The sequence below is a fragment of the Agelaius phoeniceus genome, chromosome 10, assembly GCF_051311805.1.
Source record: "Agelaius phoeniceus isolate bAgePho1 chromosome 10, bAgePho1.hap1, whole genome shotgun sequence".
Classification (NCBI taxonomy): domain Eukaryota; kingdom Metazoa; phylum Chordata; class Aves; order Passeriformes; family Icteridae; genus Agelaius; species Agelaius phoeniceus.
Window position 1 is genome coordinate 24060936 of NC_135274.1, and position 7261 is coordinate 24068196.

Here is a 7261-nt window from a genome sequence, read left to right on the forward strand (position 1 = left end):
AGGCAAGCACTACAAAATTTAAAGTTCAGGTTTGTATTTGCCATGAGAGCCACCCTCTACTTGCTACAGAGTGTTTCTAAATAGGATTTCTCAAGAACTGAAATAATATGTGGGCTTGGTTTTGTGTGTAAGACTGATACAACATTTGTGGATAAAACATTTGCTGCTCAGATCAGGGAAATGAGACAATCACTGAACTTGTTCCACAGGAGGAAAGGAACTCTCCTATTGTGTCTGTGAGTGGGGCACTTAAAGGAATGTGTTCCTTATCCAAATAATACTGATAAGAAAGCCCTAAATAGGAATTTTAACTCTCCTTGAGATGGATTTTTGTGGGATTAGATCTGGCACCCACTCAGATACAGGAGTTTTCATTAGAAGGTTGATTTACACCCAGTCCTGCTCCAGGTCAGAGATAACTCTCCCAAAAGATGCAGGCAACTTCCTTCCATGAGCAAAGACAGGGAGCAATGAAACTTCAGAAAATTCAGTAGTTTTATCTAATTTTCTCAGGCAAGAGCAGTACTCTGAAGATAAATCACTTCCCTGGTTCCAATAATTTAATTGGTTTCAATCACCAGGCAGGGAAAAAGTGCAATAAACAGTGAGATAATGGCAAGTGTGTGACAGCAGAGCTCTGCTTTTGCTGGGATGTCCCTGCTGGGACCCTGCCCTGTCCCTGAGCTCCCAGAGCTGGGGCTGGTTCTCCATGGGGCTCTTCACCCCTTGGTGCTGCTCAGTGCCTGACATGGGCCAGTGGGGACAAAGGAGAAGCTCTTAAAAGCAGCTTTGAGCTGATGGTGAGTGTCTCCTGTCCTGCTGCTGGCTGCTCTCTGGCAGGGATTTCCTGCTGCTGCCATAAATTGCAGCAGATTATTATTTAAAGGTGGTTTTTACATGGCAACAGCTGCAGGTCTGTGTAGTAAATAACTCTAAAAAAGGGGGGTGGCTCTTCTCACCAGTGATGGCACGAGAGGAAAGGACCTCGAGCAGCAGGGCAGGGTCGGGATGGACAGCAGGAGGAATTTCTTCATGGGAAGGGTGGCCAAGCATTGGAGTTCAGTTCCAGCTTGCACAGGGAATGTGGAGCTCCCCTGAGCATCCCAAACCAACCTGGGACCACCAGGGACCTGTTCTGTGCCAGGCTTGAGCAGGCAGGGGAGGATCTGAGCCCAGGGCTGTGTGTGTACAAACCATGAGCTCCTCACTCCCATTCCTGGCAGGATTTGTTCCTACCACAAGAGATTTCTGGTGTCAGATGCTGGTCCCATGTCAGAAATTTGCTGTAGCTCCATTTCCTTCTCAGCCTTCCCTAAAAGGTGTTCTCTACTGCCTTGTTCCAGCCAAGTGAGGCTGGCAGTGAAAGATTAAAAAATTACTTCAAAAGGCAATCCCACAGTTTTTGTTAATACTTTTTCAGTGTCTGCAACCTGTATGGCACAGATGAATTCATGTTTTAAAAGCAGGACTACTTCCATCCCAATAGGGGATCTTAGAAAGGCAATAAATCTGTTTTAATTGGTTTTATCATTCTAATACAATCTCAACAGGTACAGTCACAGATTTGCACTTGGAATAAAAAGTATTCAGCACATTGAATGCTGCTTTGAGCTGTTTCCTTCCACAGGCCTTTCTAAACTCTCAGAAAAAAAATTAACTTACCAAGGGACCACTTGGCTTTCCTCAAGTATTGATTGTGATGCAAAGGTTTGTGATGCAAGTCTGGCCACTCTGGCAGGTGATTTGCAGCCGATAGGATTTGTTGTAGGGATATTGGAGCAGGCAGGTTGCAGGAAGCAGCAGGGCTGTGAGTGCTGCCAGGTGTCCCTGGCACACAGGGCTCTCCTCAGGTGGCACAAGATGGTCTGGGCAGAGCTCTCCCTGCAGGGGCAAAAACGCTGCATGGATCCATGCTGAAAGGGCTGTAAAAAGGACTCTCAGAAGAATGGAGTAAGATGAGCAGGCCGCTGAAGAGAGGGGAAAATAAGCTGTAATGAGGTGAACCGATGGAGTGGCATAAAGCAGCTTTAGCTGTAATGCTGGTGACATCAGTGGGAGTGCTCTGGAACTGCAGCTGGCTCAGGCTCCACACATAAAAAACTGCAATCAAACAGCTGAAGATTCCAAAACAGGAGTGTTCTCAATAAAAGCAGCCAAAGTGATGTAAAACCCCACCTGTGTCCCCCTGCTCCTGCCCCTCTGCTCAGGTGAGGCCCCACCTGCAGAGCTGCCCCCAGCTCTGGGTCCCAGCACAGGGAAAAGGCACCAGGATGATCAGAGGAAGGAGCAGCTCTGCTCTAAGGCTGGGAGAATTGGGATTGTTCAGCCTGCAGAGGAGAAATCTTTGAGGTGAGTTTATCACAGCCTCTCAGTACCTGAAAGGAGCTGAGAGAAGAGATGGAAAAGGACGATTTACAAGGGCCTGGAGTGAGAGGAGCAGGGGGAATGGCTTTCCACTGACAGAGAGAAGGTTTAGATTGGATATTGGGGAAAAACTCTTCTCTGTGAGGGTGGGCAGGCCCTGGCACAGGGTGCCCAGAGCAGCTGTGGCTGCCCCTGGATCCCTGGAAGTGCCCAAGGCCAGGCTGGACAGAGCTTGGAGCAGCCTGGGACAGTGGAAGGTGTCCCTGCCCACAGCAGGGGTAGAGCTGTATTATCCTAAATGTCCCAACCCAAACCATTCTGGGATTCTGTGAACATTTCAGCTCCTGACATCCATTTATTAGAGAACCACAAGATCTCACTGGCACCATCTTTAAATTGCTTTTTTTTCCCGTGTGTTGCTTTTGAAATGACTTTCATTGGGTATTACCCTTTGAAGAAACTCATGAGGTTAACAGGCAGATTTGCCATGCTTATGCTGAGCTGCCTTTTAATTTTTTTGAGTGGTCCCTGAGCCTGTTTGTGATGGTGAGTGCATCATAGGGGAGGGAGGAACCCGGTCATAAATCACTGCACAAGTCTGAGCTGCAGGAGGATGGATTAGGGCTTAATTCTGAAGGGGTGGCTTTGTTTGATTTCCCACTCTACCCCTGCAGGGTCGATAGCATCCTCAGCAGCCATCAGGTTGTGTTTATGGGAGGGCTCTGAGTGGGGGAAGCATTTGAACATCACCAGGTCTGTCATTCTGGCTGGCTGCTCATCTTGAGGGTCACACCTGGGGCAATTTCACTTGGGGGTTGCTGGGATGCAGGCAGAGAGAAAAATCAAGTGGGAGAGAGGGGAAAGGGCAAGAAAAAGAGAGGTTTTCTCTCATGTTCTTTTCACACTCTTGTCTTTCACTCTGTTCTCTATCCCCCTGCTGAGGTTTGCCGCGGGATGACAAGGCAGCCTCCGTGGTGTGAACCTGCCAGGAATGTTGCCAGTTCTCACAGACATCTAATTTCCTTCCCCATCACCTTCCCAAAGCTTGCTCTGAGGGGCTGTTTAGGGAGGGGAGAGCGTTATTGATCCCTCTCAACTTTGTGTTTCATTAAAACAGAGCTCTGGGCATGGAGCCAGCCCTCAGTTCTGCACAGCAGCCGTGCCAGGAGCTCCAGGGCACTCGGGATGTGGTTTGGGGTGGATGATGTGGGGATGGAGAGGGGTTTGGGGATGGATAATGTGGGGATGGAGAGGGGTTTGGGCACTCTGGATGTGTTTTGGGATGGATAATGGGATGGATGGTGTTTTGGGCACTCTGGATGTGGTTTCGGGTGGATGATGTGGGGATGGAGAGGGGTTTGGGCACTCTGGATGTGTTTTGGGATGGATAGTTGGGCACTTTGGATGTGTTTTGGGGATGGATCATATGGGGATGGATATTTGGGCACTCTGGATGTGGTTTTGGGGGTGGATAATGTGGGGATGGATAATATGGGGATGGATAGTGTGGGGATGGATGGTGTTTTGGGCACTCTGGATGTGGTTTAGGGATGGATCATAAGGGGATGGATATTTGGGCACTCTGGTTGTGTTTTGGGATGGAAAATGTGGGGATGGAGAGTGTTTTGGGAACTCTGGTTGTGTTTGGGATGGATAATGTGGAGACGGAGAGTGTTTTTTGGCCACTCTGGATGTGGTTTGGGATGGAAAATGTGGGGATGGATATTTGGGCACTCTGGATGTGGTTTGGGGATGGATCATATGGGAATGGATATTTGGGCACTCTGGATATGGTTTGGGGTGGATAATGTGGGAATGGATGGTGTTTTGGGCACCCTGGTTGTGTTTGGGGATGGATCATAAGGGGATGGATATTTGGGCACTCTGGATGTGGTTTGGGGATGGATCATAAGGGGATGGATATTTGGGCACTCTGGATGAGGTTTGGGGTGGATAATGTGGGGATGGATGGTGTTTTAGGCACCCTGGTTGTGTTTTGGGGATGAATAATGGCCCCACCACAGCTCCTTCATGTTCCTCCCATGCAGGTGATGATACCACAAGTGTTTTCTGGGGGGTGAGGAATTCTCCCTACTCCAGCCACTTTTGTCTGACACATCATTTAAAAAACCCCAAAAAGTTTACATTTACTCTTGCCAATGTCCTCCACCTTCAAGAAGGATTCATCGGGAAGGGATGGTATTTCCATGGCAACAAGGGATTTTTTTTCAGAGAACTGGTGAATTTCCAAGGCACAAAAGCTTGTTCAGAGCCCAGAAGTACCTGGATGGAAAACAAAACAGATGGTAAATCCTCTACAGTTTTTTTTGTTTTCTTTTTTTTCAGAATAATTTTTTTTTGCCAGTCATTCTCCACTCTCCCCCATGTCCTAAATGTTTGCTTTGCAATGAATTTCTGGTCTGTGATGGATCCAAGGCACTGCCCAGTGCAATTGGAAGTCAGCAGCACCAACAGCTGATCTGGGAGGGACAGGGACTCCAAACTGCTCAGAAAACATCTGGGATTTTCTTTAGATTCCCAACCCTTAGAAACATTTCTTGATATTGCCAGGCAGAATGATGTTTGATAAAGCTTGGGGAATTGGGACGTTGGGAATTCACCAAGCAAAAAGTTTCTGTCTTGGAAAAGTCTCTAAGGATGGACTTGAAATGTTTTTTTTCCTGAGATGCTGCATTTTTCCCAGAGAACAAGAACTGGTATTTTAATTTAAATGAATTTAAATGCATGTTCTCCATATTTATCAAATATTAGTTACTGCCTTCGTCATCATCAATTACTGGGCAAACCTTTTTTGCCTCTATTTGAGCCATTTTTCTCACAATCATGGGAATGATCAAATTTTGCAGCAGTCCCAAAAAGAGGAGGGGCTCAGCTGTGGGAGTGGTAGGACAAAGGAATTACAGTCCAGCTGAGCCTGGCTTAATGGAGTTCAGGAGGAAGAAGAGAAAAAACTCTTAAGTAATATATATATTGTTCAATTTTACTTCATTCTATTATCTTTTGTTGTTTGTCAGTGTAAAAATACAAGGTTTGACAAAGAAATTGCAATGATGTCCGTGGTTGTTTCTCATAATTTAATTAAAAACAAATAATTTGTTTTTAATTAAGGAAGAACCTCCAACTCCAGGACACCCAGGACTGCTGCCTCCATTTTTCTGTTACACCTTGGAAATGTAAATTTTGCCTTTAAGTTAATTTCTGTTTCAGTTTTCTGGTCCTTAATCTGCTTTTCAACTTGTTTTAAAGCTGAACAATGATTTATTACATCCAGCAAGGATGCTGGGAAGGAATTGGAGGTAATTTAACTTTATTTTTATGATGGAGTTTGCCAGTATCAAATTTTCATTTCTAACCAACACATTTTCAGTTGTGAACCCCTTTCCTTGATCATCTCCACTGTCATTTAGATGTCCATTATTTTATGCCATTTTATGTTTTCCATTTGCCAAAGGGGTGCTAAGAGGAGACAGAAAATTCCCCACACCCTTCCACACTACCATTACTGACAAAGTGACTTTAATGAAAAAAAAAAAGATATTTTCTGATGTGAAAACTGAGCTAGTTCTTAAATTAAGGGCTTGGATAAATGGCAGATCATTTGTAGGATATGAGGAAAGGAAAGGAAAGGAAAGGAAAGGAAAGGAAAGGAAAGGAAAGGAAAGGAAAGGAAAGGAAAGGAAAGGAAAGGAAAGGAAAGGAAAGGAAAGGAAAGGAAAGGAAAGGAAAGGAAAGAAAAGGAAAGGAAAGGAAAGGAAAGGAAAGGAAAGGAAAGGAAAGGAAAGGAAAGGAAAGGAAAGGAAAGGAAAGGAAAGGAAAGGAAAGGAAAGGAAAGGGAGAATTCCTGCTTTTACTGATTATATAATTGCTGTTTTTATTAGGGTCTTCAGAGATGAATTATGGAAAGCCTGGGGTAAGGAAAAGCATTTAGAGAATTCTGTGGTAGCTGGACTGCAATATCCATGATGTGTTTAGATTTCTCTTGTTCAAATAAATAACAAGTGTAGGTAAGGTCAGCTTAATTGATAAGAAAAATGGAATTGTTAATGTTCTGTGACATTAGCTATCACTGTGATATTTTCTAATGCCAAGGCCATTTAGCAACTGATGAAAACCCAAAGTTCACAGTAATGATTAGCATTAAATAATTTCCCCTTTCCTTTGAATATGTAGGCCCCATGGTTTTTTGGGAGTGCTGAAAAAGATCACTGGCTTTAAGAAATATAAAGCTTATAAGGTCTAATTTCTGAAATTAAAATCTCATTATTAATAGTTAACTACAGTTTTTATTCATTAAGTTGTAAAAAAGATGAGGAACTTAAATGTCAGAATAAGAATTCTGTGTCTGTAGCAGCTTGGTTTTGGCCATGCAATAATTGCCTGCTCCTCTTATTGCAGCTCTCAGGGAGATGCATTAGAAATCCATATTGATTAATTCATGCACGCTGTGACTTGGTATCTAATTCTTTCCTTTGTCAGCTTGCTGGAACTGGAAGAAAATATCTGATCTTATTCCTCTGCCGGAATGATTTTTGCATGAATTTTTAACAGCAAGACCTTCACTTGTATTTACTTGCAGGACCAATGTTTTCGTCTCTAACTCTGGCATGCCAGCAGAGATGATTAATTTCTATTGCTTTTTGGGACAAAAAAAGGACTCCACTGAAGCTCTTCTAAATTAGAAGCATTCTTTCCCCTTTTCATTTTTTTGTTCTTAATCCAGCAGATGCTTTGTATTTGTTTGGCTTTTTGTTGAATTTTTTTTTTTGTGGTCACAAGGTGAATCCTTTCCTCCTTTATTTGCAGGATTGTCAGCAACTTCCTGATGGATATTTCTGCCTGTGCCTGGTAATGACCCAACAACCAGACAACAACATTT

General features: G+C 44.1%; 1 long non-coding RNA gene across 1 annotated transcript; it reads left to right on the forward strand.

The window, feature by feature from the left end:
- Positions 1-4352: 4352 nt before the first annotated feature.
- LOC143694844 (uncharacterized) lies at positions 4353-6287 on the forward strand. Its single transcript, XR_013183569.1, has 3 exons — positions 4353-4670; positions 5632-5681; positions 6264-6287. It is a non-coding gene; the product is annotated as an uncharacterized LOC143694844 (long non-coding RNA).
- The last annotated feature ends 974 nt before the right edge of the window (positions 6288-7261 follow it).